Source organism: Rana temporaria, chromosome 8 (genome assembly GCF_905171775.1).
Source record: "Rana temporaria chromosome 8, aRanTem1.1, whole genome shotgun sequence".
Lineage (NCBI taxonomy): Eukaryota > Metazoa > Chordata > Amphibia > Anura > Ranidae > Rana > Rana temporaria.
The window spans coordinates 7,772,558-7,796,515 of record NC_053496.1 but is presented as its reverse complement, the minus strand read 5'-3'; the positions used below and the strand labels follow the sequence as shown (position 1 = coordinate 7,796,515).

Sequence of the window (23,958 nt, the reverse complement as noted above, 5' to 3'; positions counted from 1 at the left end):
TTTTTCTTATTCTTTACTTTTTAATTACTTTTTTAATTTAATTATTATTATTTATCAATTTTTTTTTTGCTTAAATTTATTGCCATCACACATGAGAAAACAATTCCCTGTGTGATAGCAATTGGAGATGACAGGTTCTCTTTATTGACCCTGTCACTTCCAAAACAGAAGTCCTAGCACTGTGCTAGAACTCCTGTCACAGCTGGGATGGGAAGAGCACCCCTCCCCCTTCTCACTGTATACATAGGAGGCAGGGACAGGAGACAGACTCGGCGGCTGGGGGGAGGACAAAGGAGTCCCGAAGGCAGAGAAAGGTATGTGGGGGGAGGGGAGGACAGACAGCAACACACATTTGACGCAATCACTTAATGAGCGAGCGGATTCCCCCACTCTATTCTCCGTCGGGGGACTCCATGCCACTGCTGCCCCTTGGCACCATGCTGGCCCGAGGCCTGGCCTTGGTGGCCTTGTGGGAAATCCGGGCCTGGATGTTTCATGATGAGTGGGGGAAGGGGCCGGTACATATGTAGTTTACCAGCCCCTTTCCGTTCTGGATGAACATGGTGAGTGATCTGTAGTGTGTTTTGAGCTTTGGGGTGCACACCCTAATGCAATAGTCTGCGCACACCTATAGACATGTGCAATTCGTTTCGTTCCAAATTAGTTTCTTTTAACAAATTTTTCCAAATTCGTTCATTCAGGAATATACAAATTAACGAAAACCGGTTTAACAAATTTTTCCAAATATTCGTAAATTTCAACAATCGGAAATTTGGAAAATCTTAAATTATAAAATTTGTAAATCAGAAAATCAAAAATTTCGAAAAACCCGAAAATAAGAACAGAAATTCAAAAGACGAAAATTAGAAAACCCAGAAAATATGAAATAATAACAACAACTATTACTATTAAATTATATTATTCTTTTGAATTTTCGTTTTAACAAACTCCGACGCTACAAACTCCGACGCTACAAACTCCGACGCTACAAACTCCGACGCTACAAACTCCGACGCTACAAACTCCGACGCTACAAACTCCGACCCTACAAACTCCGACCCTACAAACTCCGAGGCCGGGTTCACACTATTGCGAATTGTATGCGGGATCCCTGCATCCAATACACAATAGCAGGAGAATGTGAATAGCTCTCTATAGAGCCGGTTCACATATCTCCGATGCGAATTTGCACAGGAGCCCTGTGTGTCTTTTGGTCCAACTTAAAGCGGAGGTTCACTCTTAGAGAGCACATTTTCCCCTTAGCTTCATGCTCGTTTTCTCTAGGGGAATCGGCTATTTGTTTTAAAATTAAGATCCATACTTACCGTTTACGAGATGCATCTTCTCCGCCGCTTCCGGGTATGGGCTGCGGGACTGGGCGTTCCTTCTTGATTGACAGTCTTCCGAGAGGCTTCCGACGGTCGCATCCATCGCGTCACGATTTTCCGAAAGAAGCCGAACGTCGGTGCGCAGGCGCAGTATAGAGCCGCACCGACGTTCGGCTTCTTTCGGCTACGAGTGACGCGATGGATGCGACCGTCGGAAGCCTCTCGGAAGACTATCAATCAAGAAGGAACGCCCGCTCCCGAAGACCCATACCCGGAAGCGACGGAGAAGATGCATCTCCAAAACGGGTAAGTACTGCTCATATTTTAAAACAACTAGCCGATTCCCCTAGACAAAACGAGCATCAATCTAAGGGGAAAAGAGAAAAAAATAAATAAATGGGTGAACTCCCGCTTTAAGTTCGAAATTTCGCCAAAAATACCTGCTGAAATTGGACCTGAAACGGTGAACCAGAACGCACTGGACTCCTGCTGGGAGACACATCGGCATTAGGTGTGAACGGAGCCTGAATTTACACATTTTGATCATAACGAATAACACGAAAAATTGAAAAAAATAAAAATGAAAAACGAACACAAACACATTTTTCGGCAGTGTACATGTCCAATACCAAATGCAAATTTTCCACTGCTTACATGAGAACCATAAATTCTGGATGTATTCTGAATACAAAGCTGAATTCATTTGATGTTTTTTTCTTTTTTTTTTATATCTGCCGGAGTTCCTTTTGAAATAGATTCTGTGTATATATGAGAAAACTGTATATGAATAGTACAGAGGAATCCATTCACCGTGATGAATTAGAATTCTCCTTGTATTAATGATATGTTGGCTTTTCACTTTTCTGCTTTTCAAATGAGAGAAAATTCAGATCTACACTTCTATGGAAATCAAAGTGTGTGTGTTCTGTCATTTTACGGCTGTTATTTGTCTTTGTAAAGCTTTTTGGTAATGCATTATATTCTTTTTTGGGGTCTTCGGATGACATTTTGTAACCCTTTCATGCTTAAGCCTATTTCTGACATTTGTTGCTTATAAGTTAAAATCCATATTTTTTCCTTACATTGGGGATCAGTGGGAAGAATGTCCCTTACATTGGTGATCAGTGGGAAGAATGTCCCTTACATTGGTGATCAGTGAGAAGAATGTTCCTTACATTGGTGATCAGTGAGAAGAATGTCCCTTACATTGGTGATCAGTGGGAAGAATGTCCCTTACATTGGTGATCAGTGAGAAGAATGTCCCTTACATTGGTGATCAGTGAGAAGAATGTCCCTTACATTGGTGATCAGTGAGAAGAATGTTCCTTACATTGGTGATCAGTGAGAAGAATGTCCCTTACATTGGTGATCAGTGGGAAGAATGTTCCTTACATTGGTGATCAGTGAGAAGAATGTCCCTTACATTGGTGATCAGTGGGAAGAATGTCCCTTACATTGGTGATCAGTGGGAAGAATGTTCCTTACATTGGTGATCAGTGGGAAGAATGTTCCTTACATTGGTGATCAGTGGGAAGAATGTTCCTTACATTGGTGATCAGTGAGAAGAATGTCCCTTACATTGGTGATCAGTGGGAAGAATGTCCCTTACATTGGTGATTAGTGAGAAGAATGTCCCTTACATTGGTCACCAGTGGGAAGAATGTCCCTAACATTGGTCACCAGTGAGAATAATGTTCCTTACATTGGTGATCAGTGGGAAGAATGTTCCTTACATTGGTGATAAGTGAGAAGAATGTCCCTTACATTGGTGATCAGTGAGAAGAATGTTCCTTACATTGGTGATAAGTGAGAAGAATGTCCCTTACATTGGTGATCAGTGAGAAGAATGTCCCTTACATTGGTGATCAGTGAGAAGAATGTTCCTTACATTGGTGATCAGTGAGAAGAATGTCCCTTACATTGGTGATCAGTGAGAAGAATGTTCCTTACATTGGTGATCAGTGAGAAGAATGTCCCTTACATTGGTGATCAGTGGGAAGAATGTCCCTTACATTGGTGATCAGTGAGAAGAATGTCCCTTACATTGGTGATCAGTGAGAAGAATGTCCCTTACATTGGTGATCAGTGAGAAGAATGTTCCTTACATTGGTGATCAGTGGGAAGAATGTCCCTTACATTGGTGATCAGTGGGAAGAATGTTCCTTACATTGGTGATCAGTGGGAAGAATGTTCCTTACATTGGTGATCAGTGAGAAGAATGTCCCTTACATTGGTGATCAGTGGGAAGAATGTCCCTTACATTGGTGATTAGTGAGAAGAATGTCCCTTACATTGGTCACCAGTGGGAAGAATGTCCCTTACATTGGTCACCAGTGAGAATAATGTTCCTTACATTGGTGATCAGTGGGAAGAATGTTCCTTACATTGGTGATAAGTGAGAAGAATGTCCCTTACATTGGAGATCAGTGAGAAGAATGTTCCTTACATTGGTGATCAGTGGGAAGAATGTCCCTTACATTGGTGATCAGTGGGAAGAATGTTCCTTACATTGGTGATCAGTGGGAAGAATGTTCCTTACATTGGTGATCAGTGGGAAGAATGTTCCTTACATTGGTGATCAGTGGGAAGAATGTTCCTTACATTGGTGATCAGTGAGAAGAATGCTCCTTACATTGGTGATCAGTGGGAAGAATGTTCCTTACATTGGTGATCAGTGGGAAGAATGTTCCTTACATTGGTGATCAGTGAGAAGAATGTCACCCCTTACAGATGGCTAAAACAAAATCTTGTGTGTCACTGGTTGTTGATGCGAGAGGCAGAAATTGCTCACAGAACTCCTCTGGAGGAACCATGGTTGAGAAAGGCTGCACTAAAGGATTACCATGACAGCTAAACAGCTGGTCATTTTCAGGAGGAGGTTAGCTATGGCACATACTCCTCTCATGACAGGTTTCCTTTAATGCTTCCTGTCGGGGCGTTTTTTTCAGGTGGAACTTAGTTCCACCATCTCTGGCTCAGACCCGTTGGTGCCTCCTTACCACAATCACTTGTAAACACATGTAGCACTACCCCCGCAGGAGCTGCTGGTTATGTTTTGGGTGGCACGTTACCTCTATGTTGTCGCTGTCCAGGGTGAAAGGAGAGTCTGAAGAATTTCAATGTCCACACAATGCCCTTCTTTTTCTTGGATTTATTTTTGCAGAACCTTAGTAGAAAAGAAGGATGAGGGGTGGACGGGTAGGTATGTAGGTAGGTAGGTTCAGGTGTATAGTCACAGATGGGAAACACTCCTCTTCCAGCAAACAGTTCTCATCGCCACTGAGTGGGCATTGCTCACCCGGATAGGTCCCTCTCACTGGCCCAGCAACCGGGATGACGCACAAAGTAAAGTCCAGTCTCTGCCACAGACCTTCCTTTCTTAATGAGACACTTTGGTCCGGAATCCTCTGTCACAGGATTCAGCACCCGGATCTCTTTAGCTTTGTTTCTCTAGAACGTTTAGATTCGACAGGCGACACTGTCAAGCCTCTCAGTATATGGTGCATCCTTCGATGAAGTTTCCAGGCCCTCTCCCAAGGTACTAGCCTATTGCATGGTCCTCTCCAGGATAGGTCCTCCCCTGGCTTCCTTCATCAAGTGGCCTTCTCCCGCAGGACGGACAGCACAGGATCACCTTTGCAGTACAGGCCCCAGCCAGACAACTAGGCCCATCAGACGAAGCCGCAGCCCTGGGCCAACGTGGTCCCGGAACTAGGATTCTGAACACGCACCACGAGGGCGCGAACGGATGGACCCCGCACCAATGGCATCTGTCCCTTAAGTACCCCTCTCCAGCATGCACAACAGGCAACCACTCCCACTGATTTGCTGCTGAGGGAGACACTCAATACTCCCTGACCTGGCTGCTGCCACCCTTGGCCTGGGGTGGTAATGACACCCCCAGGCGAGCAATGGTGGATACTCTCAGCACAGCCATGGCTGGAACAGAGGCTAAATTGCCCTTAAAGCGGTAGTTCACCCTCACTGACATGATTTTACCATCGAGACAGGCACTGTAGCGCGAGCTACAGTATGCCTGTCCCGATTTTTTTACCCCCGTACTCACCGTGTACTCGTACATTAAAGATTTTGGCTCCCGCGGGGAATGGGCGTGCCTATGGAGAGGGAGGATGATTGACGGCCGGCCCTGGCACGTCACTCTCCCCGAAGACAGCCGGAGTAGGTCTCGGCTCTTCACGGCGCCTGCGCACAGGCTATGCGCAGGCGCCGTGAAGAGCCAAGCCTATTTCGGCTATTTCCGGAGAAGCGTGACGCGCCAGAGCCGGCCGTCAATCATCCTCCGTCTCCATAGGCACGCCCATTCCCCGAGGGGAGTCGGTATCTTCGATGTACGAGTACAAGGTGAGTACGGGGATAAAAAAATCGGGACAGGCATACTGTAGCTCGCGCTACAATGCCTGATTTTATGGTAGAAGAAATTTTTTTTTTTTTTTTTTCGTTTATAGGGTGAACCCCCGCTTTAATCACTCTGGTCTGAGCCAAATAACAGCCCAGATCCCCACTAAATTTAAAGCAGCGCCTGTTTAACAGGATCAGGGCGCTACACAAGTGAGAGTTCTTCACTCTGTGTGTAATGCAATCCTGGAATTTGAACAGACAATTCTTTCACCGCTCCAGGTGAGCCTCGTGGATCATCAAGGGTTGTTGAACCACCAGGGTGCCGGCAATGCTGATTGTAGCACATAGACGAAAAAAACTCTGGACAGCCGCACTCCAAAATGACTTAAAATAAAGTTGGTCTTTTATTGTAAAAAGTACATGCAGACACTGCAAACAACGAGTACAGAATGGCCGACGCGTTTCACGCTGCAATTCAGCGCTTAGCCATGACTAAGCGCTGAATTGCAGCGTGAAACGCGTCGGCCATTCTGTACTCGTTGTTTGCAGTGTCTGCATGTACTTTTTACAATAAAAGACCAACTTTATTTTAAGTCATTTTGGAGTGCGGCTGTCCAGAGTTTTTTTCGTCTATGTGCTACAATCCTGGAATTTAATGACCTTTTAAGACCCTCCTACTGTTCGTGAAATTTGACTGACCACACCCACTATTTGATGTGAGTTGGGGGAGGTTTTTTTTTGGGAATCGTGGTTGAGTTCCAGCACCTATAATTTAGAAAAAAAGCCATGCTTCCTGTACAAAACGAAACTCTAGGGCCCGGATTCACATACATCGGCGCATATTTATGCCGGCGTAGCGCATCTAATATACGCTACGCCGGCGCAGCGCACAGAGGCAAGCACTGGATTCACAAAGCACTTGCCCTCACTCGCTCTCAAATCTACGCTGGGCTTCCTCGGCAAAAGCCAGCGTAGGTGGAAGTGGGCGTGAGGCATGCTAATGAGGCGTGACCCCATGCAAATGATGGGCCAGGCGTCATAGAAGTGCTTAAAATGAATGGCGCATGCACCGTCCCATGGCCGCATCCCAGTGCGCATGCTCAGAATCACGTCGAAACAACTGTCTAAGATACGTCGAATCACTGCCTACGAAGTGAACGTAACCTACGCCTAGTCATATTCACGTATACAACGTAAACGACAAAAGATACGACGGCTTGTGTTCCCTGGTCCATACCTTTTGCATGACTCGCGCCTCCTATATGAGGAATAACTTTACGCTGGACGTACGACTTACGCAAAGCGCGTATATTATGCGCCGGGCGCAACTACGTTTGTGAATCGGCGTATCTCCCTCATTTGCATATGCTCATAGAAAATCAATGGGAGCGTCACTTGCGGCCAGCGTAAATATACGATAAGCCGGCGTAGGCAAGTTACGTCGGTCGGATAAAGCCTATTTTCAGACGTATCTAGTTTTGTGGGCACGGCGCATAGATATGACGGCGCACACTTACGCGGCGTATCTCGAGATACGTCGGCGTAAGTGCTTTGTGAATCCGGGCCAAGAAGTCCAAAGAATAAACTTCAATGAAATATTTCTGTACTTCACATGTTACATTCATTATTAGTTTATTAGAATTCTATGTTTCTGAAGGATGTAGCTGGAAGCTCTGAATTCAGCCACGAAGATGTCTAGTGGAAGCGATGCGCTAATTGTAACTTTTTATTCAAATGAAGTCAACCTTGAATCCTTTGTCTGCCGGCAAGTGAGATGTGCTAATTAATACCCATCCCGACAAGCGAGGGGCGACGTATCTTGTCACCGAGAAGCCCGGCAATTGTCTTCCTCCAGATGATTGCTAAAGTGGAAAGGCCACATGTTTATCGGGTACAGAGTACGTGGGCAGTGGCGGAAGTGTCTGTCAGTGTCATTGGAGACGAGACAAATAGGCCGGTAATGAAGGAGTAGACGGAATACAACGAGGGAAAAAAGTTTCTTTGGAAAAGAAAACGTTCCTCTCTGTACCTGAATGTGTCTGATGAGGAATAATTATCATCTATATCGGGGATTGTTCCCCACCCTCTGCCTGTTATTCCACAACACAGTCCGGGCATCGCAATGAGTTCTACGAAACAATCCAAATATAAAATCTAGGGTTGTCCCGATACCAGTTTTTTAGGACCGAGTACAAGTACCGATACTTTTTTTCTTTTCAAATGTTTTTATTAGAATTATGCCACATACAGAAGTAGACAAAAACATAGCTATTAACTTCATTTTGCATAGATTATTGGTCGTGGAAACTGTGATACATAGCAGTCCGACATGCCTCACCTCGTGTTGAGGATAATAAAAAAGAAAAGAAAAAGTTGTGTGTCGGAGACCGCGCATCCTACTACACAATGTGGAGCCACGGTCCCCTACATAGGAACATATCGGCAATAACATGTACATCATGAAGGACAATTCCTATAACACCATGCCAATCTGCCCACATCTATCCCTGCAGGCGGATGGCAGCCGCCCGCCTCCAGGCCCCCGCCAAAGACAGACGGACCCCCAGGCGGACGCCAGCCACCCACCACACAGTCCGCAGTAGCATAGGAACTTTTAAAGGAGTCCCAACAGGACTCATCAAACAGGAATACTGATTAAGTAAAATAAACACAGAAACAAAAGAAACAAAATAAAACAAAATTTTGAGATGAAATGAAAAGAAAATGAAACACAAATAACTCATAATAATAACATCTACACCAAATGGGACCATCAGTGGCTAGTAATAGATCAAAGATAGTTCACTGTTCAGGAAATTAATGCCTTGTTTCCACTGCACGGATCGGTTCGGGTCAGAAAGAATGGAGCGGTTAGAATGGGACCGGTCTATTCTGCAGAGCATTTCCACTGCAAATCGGACCATCCGGGACCATGCAAGGTTTAGAAAAAAAGCCTAGCACGTCCACCAATCAGTGAGATGTATTTGTAGGTCCGCCCTAATGGAACCGTTCCATTCTCTATGGCCCCACATCTGAAGCAGGACCCAGAATGGTCCGGTACGGTTCGCTTTTATGGCACGCTTTCATAATGGAAACACCCAAAAAAGCGTACCGTACCGAACCGTACCGAACCGATCCGCTCAGTGGAAACGAGGCATTAGTGATCCAAGGTAGCCATTGTATTTTAAATAATTGGTACTGGTTCGATTGGATAGCAAAATGTTTTTCATAGGAGTACTGGGTAGGTACTCTTTGAATAACTTCACAAATTTTAGGCGCCTGCGTGGATTTCCACTTAGAGGTAATAGTTAGACGGGCTGCTATGAATATGTGTATGGACATGCTCCTTAATTGGGATGGAATACAGGTAGCATTAATATTAAGAAGGGCTAGTGGTTGGTTGGGGCATATGCTATGACCAGTGACAGAAGAAACGAAATAAAAAACATCTGTCCAAAATTTACGTATGATCCTACAATCCCACAGTATATGAGTGATATGGCCTCTAGAGCCGCACAATCTCCAGCAATGCTGCGTCTCTGAGGGAAAGATCATTGCCAACCTGACTGGAGTGAGGTATGACCTATGCAATATCTTTAACATATTATCCCAGTGGTTAGTACAGTGGGTGTATTTATATGTCAGGCGAATCGCGGCATTCCATTCTCCCATGGAGAAGGCCGTGCCCCAGTCTTTCTCCCAGTTAGTCATATGTGAGGTCTTGGAGGGGAGTTTGGTATACTGCAGGAGGGAATAAAACCAAGATAATCCTTTAGGTCTGTCATGGTTCGTGGAGAGGTAAGCCCACACGTCTGTTGGTAAGTCATATTGCGTCGTCGAATGTGTCTTTTGGAAGTGTTGCAATCCGATACTTTTTTTCATGTACTCACCGATACCGATTACCGATACTTTTTTTCATGTACTCACCGATACCGATTACCGATACTTTTTTTTAAATGTGTCCCCAAAAATGCAGCCATGTGTCCCCACATAAATGCAGCCATGTCTCCCCATAAATGCAGCCATGTCCCCCCATAAATGCAGCCATGTCTCCCCCATAAATGCAGCCATGTCTCCCCATAAATGCAGCCATGTCACCCCATAAATGCAGCCATGTCACCCCATAAATGCAGCCATGTCACCCCATAAATGCAGCCATGTCTCCCCATAAATGCAGCCATGTCCCCCCATAAATGCAGCCATGTCCCCAAATAAATGCAGCCATGTCTCCACATAAATGCAGCCATGTCTCCACATAAATGCAGCCATGTCCCCCCCATAAATGCAGCCATGTCCCCACAGAGAAAGCCAAGCCCTCAACCCCCCGCCGCCGCCTAATTAATCAGCGCGGGGAACATTACAGCTTTCATTTGAATAGCTGTGTGTTCCCCGCCGCGCCATGTATAGACACTCCCCCTTGCTCGGATTGGACGGGTGATCTGTCTATCAAAGTGCCCAAGCAAGGGGGAGTGTCTATACATGACGAGGCGCAGCGGGGAACACACAGCTATTCAAATGAAAGCTGTAATGTTCCCCGCGCTGATCAACTAGGCGGCGGCGGGGGGGGCTTGGCTTTCTCTTTGAGGACTGCTCGGCTCCGCTCTCCGCCCCCTCTCCACCCGCTCACTAGAAAAAAAAAGTATCGGGTTTGGCATCGGGAGCATTTGCGCGAGTACAAGTACTCGCGCAAATGCTCAGTATCGATCCCGATACCTAATAAAATCCCTTTCATGCCTAAGCCTATTTATGACATTTGGTGTTTACAAGTTAAAATCCATATTTTTTGCTAGAAAATTACTTAGAACCCACAAACATTATATATATATTTTTTAGCAGAGAATCTAGAGAATAAAATGGCGATTGTTGCAATATTTTATGTCTCACGGTATTTGTGCGGCTGTGTTTCAAACGCAACTTTTTGGGAAAAATTTACTTTCATGAATTTTTAAAAAATTAGAAAGTTAGCCCGATTTTTTGGCATAATGCGAAAGATGATGGATGTTACGCCGAGTAAATAGATACCAAACATGTCACGCTTTATAATTGCACACGCTCGTGGAATGGCGGCAAACTACGCTACTTAAAAATCCCCATAGGCGACGTTGCAGGGTAGTGTGGGGTATTGCTGAGTAGTGTGGGGTATTGCTGAGTAGTGTGGGGTATTGCTGAGTAGTGTGGGGTATTGCTGAGTAGTGTGGGGTATTGCAGAGTAGTGTGGGGTATTGCAGAGTAGTGTGGGGCATTGCAGAGTAGTGTGGGGCATTGCAGAGTAGTGTGGGGCATTGCAGAGTAGTGTGGGGCATTGCAGAGTAGTGTGGGGCATTGCAGAGTAGTGTGGGGCATTGCAGAGTAGTGTGGGGCATTGCAGAGTAGTGTGGGGCATTGCAGAGTAGTGTGGGGCATTGCAGAGTAGTGTGGGGCATTGCAGAGTAGTGTGGGGTATTGCAGAGTAGTGTAGGGTATTGCGGGGTATTGCAGAGTATTGTGGGGTATTGCACAGTAGAGTAGTCTTAGTATTAGGGGAAGGGATGGCTGAGCAGGGATGGATGGCTGGATCTGTGACTGCATGTGTCACAGATCCAGCCCACAGCATTCGTGCTGCATCTGCTCTCTCCCCTCTCCTCTCACACTGTACCGTTCGGTACAGAGAGGGGAGGGAGGAACCGGCGTCATCACATCATCATTGGACGGAGCGATCACGTGGTAAACCGCCGCTATCAGCGGCGATTTACCGTGATCTGGGATGCGCGCCCCAGGGGGCGTGCGGGAGCGCGATCCTGGGAGGACGTCCATAGACGTCCTCCCAGAGTTAAGGAACCGCCTTGTAGACGTATATCGTCTATAGGGCGGTGAGTAAACGGTTAAAGCCCGGTATTGAAGTGGTCAACAAAAATATGTAGCAGAATACACATTGACCTACATTTCTGAAGAAATTCGATTTTTTACATTTTTTTTTATTGGATATGCTTTATAGCAGAAAGTAAAAAAAAATGTTTTTTTCTAAATTGTCGGCCTTTATTTTATTTATAGCGCAAAAAATAAAAACCACAGAGGTGATCAAATACCACCAAAAAGAAAGCTCTATTTGTGAGAAAAAAAGGACATCAATTTTATTTGGGTGCAGCGTCGCACGACCGCGCAATTGTCAGTTAAAGTAACGCAGTGCCGTATCGCAAAAAATGGCCTGGTCATTAAGGGTGAGGGGGGGGTAAAACTTCCAGAGGGCAAGTATTATATAAAGGGTGGGATTCGGGGGGGGGGCTAGAATATAGAGATAGAGGGGCAGATCCACAAAGCGAGTACGCCGGCGTATCTACTGATACGCCGGCGTACTTTCAAATTTCCCGCGTTGTATCTTTGTTTTGAATCCTCAAAACAAGATACGACGGCATCTGGGTTAGATCCGACAGGCGTAAGCCTTCGGATCTAAGATGCAATTCTTCGGCGTCGGCTGGGTGGCGTTTTCCGCGTCAAGTATGCAAATTAGCTATTTCCAACGATCCACGAACGTACGAGCGGCCGTCGCATTCTTTTACGTCGTCTCTAGTCGGCTTTTTTCCGCGTATAGTTACAGCTGCTGTTTGGTGGCGTACTCAATGTTAAGTATGGCCGTCGTTCCCGTGTATAATTAAAAAAAAAAATTTTTCGTTTGCGCAAGTCGTCCGTGAATCGGGCTGGGCGTAATTTACGTGCACGTCAAAACAATGACGTCCTTGCAACGTCATTTAGCGCAATGCACGGCGGGAAATTTAGGGACGGCGCATGCGCAGTTCATTTGGCGCGGGGACGCGCTTCATTTAAATGAAACGCCCCCCTACTCGCCGATTTGAATTAGGCGCCGTTACGCCGCGAGAGATACACTACGCCGCCGTAACTTACAGCGCAAATTCTTCCAGGATTCAAACCGAAAAAAAAAGTTAGTTACGGCGGCGTAGCGTATCTCAGATACGCTGCGCCGGGGCAGATCTTTGTGAATCTGCCCCATAGATCCCAATTTTCTGCACCCAACAATATTTATACAAAACTCTCTTACTTTTCATTAATAAAAGAACAGGCGCTCCAGACCTGTAGATTAATGAGTCGCGTCATACAAATCCCTGATTAGGTGCCTAATTCAGTCTTTCCTTTGATGAATTTCCCCTCCGCCGTACAGATCGGTATTTACATAAACGAGTCTCCGCATTCTATTAAAGAGAACCGCCTGACACAAGCAGGTTTCCAGGGAGGGGACCCCCTCCGGGGAAATCACCAGACTTTAATTACTGTAGTGATGGCCGTATTTATGATATTTACACAAAGGGATATAAATGTAATACAAAAAACGTCTTGATGAATACCAAAGAGATGAGAATTAGTGCAAATCATCACCGGCATCTATTAAAGGAATTATGGAAGATCGAGTGTAAAAGAGCCGCAACAAATGTAATTTTACATCTATTGTTACTCTCTGACGCTACATTGTGCGGCTGCAGGGAGAATCGCTTTGTAGGACTTTTTATTTTTCCTCATGTAAAGTTTATTTTTTATTCTTTTAAAGAGGATGTCCGCTGGGTGCGATTACTGCCGGGCACCCGCGATCGCTCGTTACAGAGCGAGGACCGGGAGCTGTGTATGTAAACACACAGCTCCCGGTCCTGTCAGGGGGAGAAATGTCTGACCGTCTGTTCATACAATGTATGAACAGCGATCAGTCATTTCCCCTAGTGAGGCCACCCCCCCCCCCTACAGTTAGAACACACCCCGGGAACATACTTAGCCCCTTCCCCGCCCCCTAGTGTTAACCCCTTTCCTGCCAGTGGCATTTTTATAGTAATCCAATGCATTTTTATAGCACTGATCGCTATAAAAATGCCAATGGTCCCAAAAATGTGTCAAAAGTGTCCGCCATAATGTCGCAGTACCAAAAAAAAAATCGCTGCAATTACTAGTAAAAAAAAAAATATTAATAAAAATGCCATAAAACTACACCCTATTTTGTAAACGCTATGGGCCAGATTCTCAAAGGCGTTACGACGGCGCAACACCATTAGCGCCGTCGTAACTCCTCATCTGGCCCCGGGTATCTATGCGACTGATTCTTAGAATCAGTTGCGCATAGATACCCATTAGATCTGACTTGCGTAAGGCTGTTACGCTGTCAGATCTTAAAAGTAATTTTTTTTCCCGCCGCTAGGTGTCGCATCGTCGTTTTCCCCGTCGTCTATGCAAATGAGGTAAGTACGCGAGATTCCCGAACCTACGCGCGTCTGAAACGCTGAGAATTTACGTTGTTTCCGTAGCGTACACGACGCGTAAGGTTGCCCCTGCTATTAGCAGGGGCAACCAATGTTAACTATGGCTGTCGTTCCCGCGTCAAATTTTTAAAAAAATACGTTGTTTGCGTAAGACGTCCGTGAATGGCGCTGGACGCCATTTACGTAAACGTCTAAGCAATTGACGTCGGGGCGACGTCATTTAGCGCAATGCACGTCGGGTAATTTACCCGACGGAGCATGCGCAGTACGCTCGGCGCGGGAGCGCGCCTAATTTAAATGGTGCCCGCCCCATTTGAATTGGGCGGGCTTGCGCCGAGCGAATTAACGATACACCGCCGCAAGTTTACAGGTAAGTGTTCTGAGAATCAGGATGTAAACCTGTAAACCTGCGGCGGTGTAGCGTACAGCACATACGTTACGCTGCCCAGGAGCAACGTTAATGTATGAGAATCTGGCCCTATAACTTTTATTTTTTTTATTTTACGAATAATATGTAGAAGAATACGTATCGGCCTAAACTGAGGAATAAAAACGTTTTTTTATATATTTTTTGGGGGATATTTATTATAGCAAAAAGTAAAAAATATTATTTTTTTTTCAAAATTGTCGCTCTATTTTTGTTTACAGCGCAAAAAATAAAAACTGCAGAGGTGATCAAAGACCACGAAAAGAAAGCTCTATTTGTGGGAAAAAATGACGTAAATTTTGTTTGGGAGCCATGTCGCACGACCGCGAAATTGTCAGTTAAAGCGATGCAGTGCTGAATCGCAAAAAGTGCTCTGGTCTTTGACCAGCAATATGGTCCGGGGCTTAAGTGGTTAAATGGAATGGATCCTGCAGTATGAAAGATTTACACAGACCTCAGAGTAACCAAAGTGGTACTTTACTTGTGAGATGAAAACAAAAGTACAAGAGTAAAACAGTGATAACTATCTGCAGAACCCTGAAGAATCAGTAACAATAGTAACACATATAACTATAACAATAACACTATAATATCATACAGACCTGTGTAAGCACACAGCAAGGGGATTCCCTCAACAAGACATACACGTTGTAGCACCCCCTTGCCAAGCCTCACCCAGCTCTCTGTCTCTCTACAGTACTGTACAATGTAATAGAAACCAATTACTCGATCAACGAGTATAAAAATGAGTATCAACAATATGCAACACTAAATAGGTAGTCTTTGAGTAATATAGCTAACCAATGGGGTTTGGCGGGCCAGGCCAAACCTCCAATATAATTTATCTCAAAAGTTTGTGCACGTATGCGTTGGCATGCATTGGCGCGCAAAGAAGGAAAATAACACAATTTGTAATCCAATGGGAAGAGAAGAAAAATAGTATCTGGTAAAACTTCCTGAACAGTCGAACCACAATTGATGAATATCAACGAACCACCCTCCTGCAAGACAGTCAGTACGCTTGAGCAGGTAGGTGCCCGTATCACCCAACCGATTAAGGCCTTGTCCTTCTGTGGTACTCAGTCCACGATCTCCAGTCACAGTCTTGCTAGACGGCAGCCTCCGGTTCTCAGACAGGTCGCAGGGATACTGGAAGCCCGTCAGAGGTTCGGTCTCTCCTTCTTAACTACTAGCCGACCAGCCACCGTCATTATACGGCGGCAGGTCGGCTCTTCTGGGCGAGAGCCCGTAGCTATACGTCCGCTCCTCGAGCGGCCACTAGGGGCGCGTGCCCCCCGCGCGCCCCCGACTCCCGTGCGTGTGCCCGGCGGGCTCGATCGCCGCCGGGCACCCGCGATTGCTCGTTACAGAGCAGGGACCGGGAGCTGTGTGTGTAAACACACAGCTCCCGGTCCTGTCAGGGGGGGAAATGCTGATCTTCTGTTCATACAATGTATGAACAGAAGATCAGTGTTTCCCCTAGTGAGGCCACCTCCCCACAGTAAGAACACACCCAGGCATACTTAACCCCTTCCCCGCCCCCTAGTGTTAACCCCTTCACTGCCAGTGGCATTTTTATAGTAATCCAATGCATTTTTATAGCACTGATCGCTATAAAAATGCCAATGGTCCCAAAAATGTGTCAGAAGTGTCCGCCATAATGTCGCAGTACCGAAAAAAAATCGCTGATCGCCGCCATTACTAGTAAAAAAAATATATTAATAAAAATGCCATAAAAATACCCCCTATTTTGTAAACGCTATAACTTTTGCGCAAACCAATCAATAAACGCTTATTGCAATTTTTTTTTTACGAAAAATAGGTAGAAGAATACGTATCGGCCTAAACTGAGGGAAAAAATGTTTTTTTTTATATATTTTTGGGGAATATTTATTACAGCAAAAAGTAAAAAATATTATTTTTTTTCAAAATTGTCGCTCTATTTTTGTTTATAGCGCAAAAAATAAAATAGATAAAATACCACCAAAAGAAAGCTCTATTTGTGGGGAAAAAAGGACGCCAATTTTGTTTGGGAGCCACGTCGCACGACCGCGCAATTGTCAGTTAAAGCGGCGCAGTCCCGAATCGCAAAAAGTGCTCTGGTCTTTGACCAGCAATATGGTCCGGGGGTTAAGTGGTTAAAGGCACTCCGCCCGGGGCGTATGTAGGCCTCAACTGCGGCCTACTCCCCGTGGAGACACTTCTGACAGTGTCCTCCTGGGTTGAAGAGGCGGAGAGAGCGCGCCAAACACGTCCTCCCCCTTAAATTACCTCCCCCAGCAGGCTGTGCGGGAGGCAAAGCATCCTGGGGGTTGTACAGCTGCTCTCTGGGTAATGTAGTCTATTACAGGCCAGGGCAAATGGAGTCTCTTCTCTCCCTGTACTCAATTCCCCAAAATTCTCTGCGGTACCAGAACAAAATGTAAACAACTCATCTCGGGCCACAGTAGGGAGCTGAGATCCTTCACAATCAGCAATAGTAGTCTTTTATATTACATCAAAAAGGGTGATACCCCGCTACACTATATATATATGCGTGTGTGTGTGTGTGTTTTTACCATTCTGGGCTAGTTTTCTTATGATAATAAAACAAATATCAAGAGATGTCCATTACCACCGAATGAAAGCCCAATTTGCCCTGGAACACAAATACCGTACTGGTGACCCCACAGTAGGGATAAAACTTTTCAGCGGAAGGGAGTTTAACAAGACACGTGGCCACTCATTAAAATTAGAAGAAAAGAGGTTGAACCTTAAACTATGTAGAGGGTTCTTTACTGTAAGAGCAGCAAGGATGTGGAATTCCCTTCCACAGGCGGTGGTCTCAGCGGGGGGCATCAATGGTTTCAAGAAACTATTAGATAATCACCTGAACGACCACAACATATAGGGATATACAATGTAATACCGACATATGATTACACACATAGGTTGGACTTGATGGATTTGTGTCTTTTTTTCTTGTTAAATGTTTTATTGAAATTTTCAGGAATACGGTAGTATAGATAAAAACATTCAAATACGAGAAGTACATTGTGAACATCAGTAAAAAGAAAGATCATGTACAATTGGTTGAACTTGAATAAAACAATCAACAATAGGTTGGTACAGTTGGATCTCAAAAGGACTAGTACAGAGGGACTCCAATAGTCCATAGGAAGTGTTGAATATGCCTCTGGACCACCAGACCACCCCTACTGGGAACAAACTGTGGACGGGTGGGGGCACATCCCAGCCAATTTTATTTTCTGGCACAATGTTTTGAGAAAAGGGAAAATGGATAACAAATTCCCATGCTGGGGATGTGGGCATGAAACATAAAGGAGTTCACGTAAAAGTGCATGATAAAATATATATCATAAGGGTACAGATTATAAAACTGACACCGACCCTTCCGCCAGGGCCGGGGGTCAGTGCTTTATGCCCGAGCCTTGAGACCCAGGGGTAGGCAGAGCGGAGTTGTCCGCAGAAGGGGAGGGGGAATAATAATTTAAAAAAAAAAATAGCAAACAAGATAACCGAAAAACAGTGGGGACTTTTTTCAACCTCACCTACTATGTAACATTATTTATTGATAATGTGAATGTATAGGTACTGGGACATCTGGTTATATGATATTTTGGTTAGAACCTTTATTGGGGTCTTATTTGAGTTGGGTTTTTTTTTGCCTTCCTTTGGGTGAACTGTTTATATAGGTTTGTGTATATGGAGATTTTTCTGTTGGTTCATTTTCTCTGTATTGGATGAATTAGATCAGGGGTCTCCAAACTGCGGCCCTTTCCTTGCCTTAATGCGGCCCTTGGGGCACTATTCCATCCAACTCCAATGGGGCCTAATTCTTGTTGCTGACACCAATGGGGCACACTATTCCTCCTACTGACACCATCAATTCTTTCCATTGACACCAACGATGGGGCACTAGTCCTCCCACTGTCACTAAAGATATGGTATTATTTACTCCCAATGGTCCTAGTCTGGCCCCTTAAAGTCTGAAGGACCGTAAACTGTCCCTTTGTTTAGAAAGCTTGGAGACCCCTGAATTAGATGGACTTTTGCTTTTTTTTTTTGTACTTTAACCTTTCTCCTTTTTTCCCCAATTCTTCCCAACTAAAAAAACGTGATGTTTTGGTTGGAGTCATATTTTCACCAAAAATCGAAATACTCTCCAGATCCCCGGGCAGTGTGTTTTGTTTGGCTGTACCGGATGTATTATCTATAATGGATATTCTTCTGTAAAGTATTTGAGGATTTTTTTTTTCTATTACAGAGATAATAAAGAAGAAGAGACAGAATGTTCCCCTGATCTTGGCCCCGAGCCATCCTCCACTGCAGTGATCATGGCAGGAAGATTACACTGTAATAGCAACGTGGGCCTCATCATCTGAGCTCTTCATTAGCCTTCATCGTCTGCTAGGACTTGGAGAATAATTGACATCATTTTCAAGCAATTCTTCTCGAGTAGTTTTAAGTATCCTCTTTAAATCAGGATTTAATGTCAAGTCACTGAGCTTATAATTCTAGATGGGTCCTAAGGACCTCCCCTTAAACCAGCAGTGAAGTGTAATTAGGGGACATTTCGATAAAAGGGGAAATTTCTCTTGTTTCATTATTTTAGAAAACTTCTTGGCATGCAAAATAAAGTTTATTTTTATATATATACTGTAAAGGGTTTGGTTTCTAAAGTTGAAAGTTAATGAGTTTACATTCCCTATGTCCTGACACTACTGAAAGTTGTGGTTTTATTTGTACCGATTAGTTTGTGGAAATAGATTTACAGTTTCAAACCGATAATTTCCCGGGGCGTGATGGGCTCAGGAGAGTGGAAAAACAGTTGGAAATTTTGCTTTTCAGCGCTGGTTCTGGGCCTGTTTCCATAAAGAAAAGCTCCCTAGAATTCTCTAAGCGCGTCACAGTTGGGGGTCAGACTCAGAGACCAGTAGCAATAGCAGTAGAGAGGCTCCCACCAACCAGTGGGTATACAAGCAGGTCACCCTGGCATATGACACAGGCTCACATGAGGGGATATGATCAACATGTACAAATATATAAGAGGTCCATACAGTGAACTTGGTGTTGAGTTATTCACTTTACGGTCAACACTGAGGACAAGGGGGCACTCTTTACGTCTAGAGGAAAAGAGATTTCACCTCCAAATACGGAAAGGTTTTTTCACAGTAAGAGCTGTGAAAATGTAGAATAGACTCCCTCCAGAGGTGGTTCTGGCCAGCTCAGTAGATTGCTTTAAGAAAGGCCTGGATTCTTTCCTAAATGTACGGAATATAACTGAGTACTAAGCTTTGTAGGTAAAGTTGATCCAGGGTAAATCCGATTGCCTCTCGGGGGATCAGGAGGGAATTTTTTCCCCTGCTGTAGCAAATTGGATCATGCTCTGCTGGGGTTTTTTGCCTTCCTCTGGATCAACTGTGGGTATGGAGTTGGGTGTATGGGATTGTATTGTGTTTTTTTATTTTGTTTGTTTATTTTTTTGTGGTTGAACTGGATGGACTTGTGTCTTTTTTCAACCTGACTAACTATGTAACTATGTGTGGGGTATAACCACTAACCGGTGTTCACCAGAACTCCTGATGGTAGAGATTTGTTTTACTGTGGGTTAGTACCAGACCACGGCCCTCAGTCGCCTTACCAGGAGGTGAGCAGGCCATGGTCCAGTAGCAGTTATAGCAGGTAGGGATCAAGCAGAAGTGTAGTCGATAACAAGCTGGGCCGGACTTACCATTGGGCTTGACTGGGCTCAAGCCCATGAGCCCTGCCCAATAGGGGGCCCCGCTCATTTATGTTGAATTATTTTCAATAATATGCCAGTCATTTAATTTTTAATTTAAAGTGTGTTGTATCCTTGAGCTCCTAGGAGAAGCCAGGAACTTTGGCAATATTATTATGTTATTATGTCCTAGTCAAAGAACATAAACATTAGATAAGCTGCAGTAGAAATTAGATATCTGCAGGGCACAAAGAAGATTGCTATATATTACTTGTATAACCTAATTACTTACATATGATTGGCTGGGACAAGGGCGTTCCCTGCTTGTATAGTTTGATAATGAACAAGTACGCATGAAAAATAAAGTCTAGTTTTGGACATACCATATGTGCGTGTGGATGTTTCTGACTACCAATGCATTGGGGACCTTTCATACATTCAGATTGTCCTTAAAACCCGGGTCTAGTTGAACCAGCAACCTAACAATTCCCGGTGTCTGTCCTTTTGCTGGATGTGGCATGTTACTTGGGCTCCAATTGCTGGATTTGCCCTTGGAATACATTGCACTCTGACTTGTGTCGGTGCTTTTTTGTGCCCATGCGCAGTATACATCATGTCCTTCGGGACAACGCTATGTTTACTATTGATGACAATGCGTCATCATTATGCGACACGGTTTAAGATGACGTCATTACGCCCGGTCATTCTTCCGCGCATGTGCGGGCATTCCAAACGACACCCCTTATAGCTGCGGCGACTACCGATAGACAGACGTAACGGCTTGTATGACGGAATTATATGATCCCTCTCCATCTGACAGGTACAGCAGAAGCTCTTTCCTTACCAGGCTCTTTGTGACGATGTAGGGTTATTTATCCCCCATACACACATTGGCCCGGATTCACAAAGGAGTTACGACGGCGTATCTCCGGATACGCCGTCGTAACTCTGAGTTGCGGGGTCGTATCTATGCGACTGATTCATAGAATCAGTTACGCATAGATTTCCCTAAGATCTGACCGGCGTAAGTGTCTTACACCGTCGTATCTTAGGCTGCATATTTACGCTGGCCGCTAGGTGGCGCATCCGTATATTTACGCAAGGAATATGCAAATTAGGTAGATATGGCGATTCAGAAACGTACGTCCGCCCCGCGGATTTTTTTACGTCGTTTACGTTAGGCTTTTTCCGGCGTAAAGTTACCCCTGCTATATGAGGGGTCTCCTATGTTAAGTATGGACGTCGTTCCCGCGTAGAATTTTGAAAATGTTACGTCGATTGCGTAAGTCGTTCACGAATAGGGCTGTACGTAAGTTACGTTTACGTCTAAAGCATTGACGATTTGCAGCGTAATTTCAAGCATGCGCACTGGGATTCTTTCACGAATGGCGCATGCCAAATACGTGGGGTCACCATTAATTTACATAAAACACGCCCACATCATCCACATTTGAATTAGGCGGGCTTACGCCGGACCACATACGTTACGCTGCCGTAACTTACGGCGCAAGTTCTTTCTGAATACGGAACTTGCGCCCTAATTTACGGCGGCGTAATGTATCTGAGATACGTTACGCCCGCCGAGAAGATACACCATTGTATCTGAATCCGGTCCATTAATTTTATGCCATTTTGCTTCCCTAGGCCTACCCCTAGGCATAGCTTGTGTATGTATCATTTTGTTCTATTTAAAGTAATGTATAGAAGGTAGGGCCCGAAAGTGACCCAAGCCCCACCACCCTAAGTCCTGCCCTGGTAACAAGTGGTTGCAGGTTGTGATCAAGCTGAAGCGTTGTCGAGGAGCAAGCCAAAGGTCAGTAACGAATGGTAGTGGAGTGGGCAGCTTCAGGTGACAGGTCCTCTTAACAACAAAGAAAAGATATACCTGTGCTCATATCCAATATCTTTTTCTTTGTTGCAACGCAGGTCAGTGACCAGATCTGAACCTAGCAGCTCTGCCCCACCTTGGGTCTTTATGCCCCATGTTGGCATGGTGTCTACCTTGGCATTTGCAGTGGCATGGCAGCTTAGGACTGGCCAGAAGAGGGATTACCTTGACGCAGTTGATCAGCTTAAACAACTAATGTGAACTAAATATCCCTGTTTTTCATTGCATAGTTTGCTGGGAAGGGTGTAGCAGTGTGCAGAGTGGTCCATCCAGAATTTGTAAGGTCCTCTTTACAGAGACGACAGAGGTCTATTAGAACCCCATTGCCTTCCTTGCCCTTCTCAGCATCAGCATCAGGGCTGAGCGCTTCCGGCTTCATTCACTGCAAAAGAAGATTGGGCTCTTCCTGCTCACTATCCTGAGAGTACTGTAGTCCTGGGATCCCAGGAAGAGCAAGAGAGCCCAGGAACCATGCGGAGGGGGGGGGGGGGGGGACGACGCCAATAGCTTTCCAGTGAGTTTTTCAATTTTAACGTTTTTTGCAATAGCGGTTTTTAGTGTTTTTCAATTTATTTTTTTTCAATGGATCAAAAACTTTAAACACTGGTGAGCCACGTTTTTGAGCGTTTGACGTTAAAGCGTTTTTACAACTTTTTTTTTTTTTTTAACCACTTAAGCCCCGGTCCATTTGGCTGCCAAATGACGGGGCCACTTTTTACGATTCGGCACTGCGTCGCTTTAACTGTCAATTTCGCGGTCGTGCGACGCAGCTTCCAAACAAAATTGACGTCCTTTTTTTTTCCCCCACAAATAGAACTTTCTTTTTGATTTTTTGTTTTTATTCTTTATTTTCGTTTTTCTTTCCCTCTTTTTAAAAAACAAACAAACAGGGTATATAAATATTGCATTACAGTTTCAAAGTCGGCTAATATCTCATATACTATTCAAATTATATCTTTTTTTTTTTTTACACATAAATACATCAAGAGAAATAAGCTTTCTTTTGGTGGTATTTGATCACCTCTGCGGTTTTAATTTTTTGCGCTATAAACAAAATTAGAGCAACAATTTTGAAAAAAAAAAAAGCAATATTTTGTACTTTTTTGCTATAATAATTTTTTTTTTTTTTTTAAAGCCATTTTTTCTCAGTTTAGGCCGAAACTTATTTTTCTACATATTTTTGGTAAAAGAAATTGCAATAGGCGTATATTGATTTGTTTGCGCAAAAGTTATAGTGTCTATAACAGTGGTCTCAAAGTACCGGCCCGCGGACCAGTTATAAATGTTTTTTTTTGAGCTGGCGCCATCTGGTGGTGAGCCGTTGGTATTACAAGTTATTACCACCAGATGTGAGCTGGCGCCATCTGGTGGTGGCCGTTGGTATTACAAGTTAAGCATTACAAGTTAAACAGCAATTCTAATGTCATTTTACACTATTTTCACTGCCATATTCTTCCCTCTAATTAGAACCCCCAAACATTATATATATTTTTTATCCTAACACCCTAGAGAATAAAATAGCGATCGTTGCAATACTTTCTGTCATGCCGTATTTGCGCAGCGGTCTTACAAGCGCACTTTTTTTGGGAAAAAATTACACTTTTTTTAATTAAAAAATAAGACAACAGTAAAGTTATCCTCATTTTTTTTAATATTATGAAAGATAATGTTACGCCGAGTAAATTCATACCCAACATGTCACGCTTCAAAATTGTGTCCGCTTGTGGAATGCCGACAAACTTTTTTACCCTTTAAAATCTTCATAGGCGACGTTTAAAAAAATCTACAGGTTGCATGTTTTAAGTTACAGAGGAGCTAGAATTATTGCTCTCACTCTACCAATCGCGGCGATACCTCACATGTGTGGTTTGAACACCGTTTACATATGCAGGCGCTGCTCACGTATGTGTTCGCTTCTGCGCGCAAGCTCGTCGGGACGGGGTGCGTTTTCTGGCTCCTAACTTTTTTAGCTGGCTCCTAGATTCCAAGCAAATTTGTCA

General features: G+C 44.4%; 1 protein-coding gene and 1 long non-coding RNA gene across 2 annotated transcripts in view; one reads left to right on the top strand and one right to left on the bottom strand.

Annotated features, from left to right (window-relative positions):
• The window catches only part of ZMAT4 (zinc finger matrin-type 4), a 436,402-nt gene that overhangs the window by 61,090 nt on the left and 351,354 nt on the right, over window positions 1-23,958 (bottom strand). The window lies entirely within an intron of this gene.
• On the top strand, window positions 252-19,001 carry LOC120946657. The gene is made up of 2 exons (XR_005750777.1): window positions 252-314; window positions 18,616-19,001. It is a non-coding gene; the product is annotated as an uncharacterized LOC120946657 (long non-coding RNA).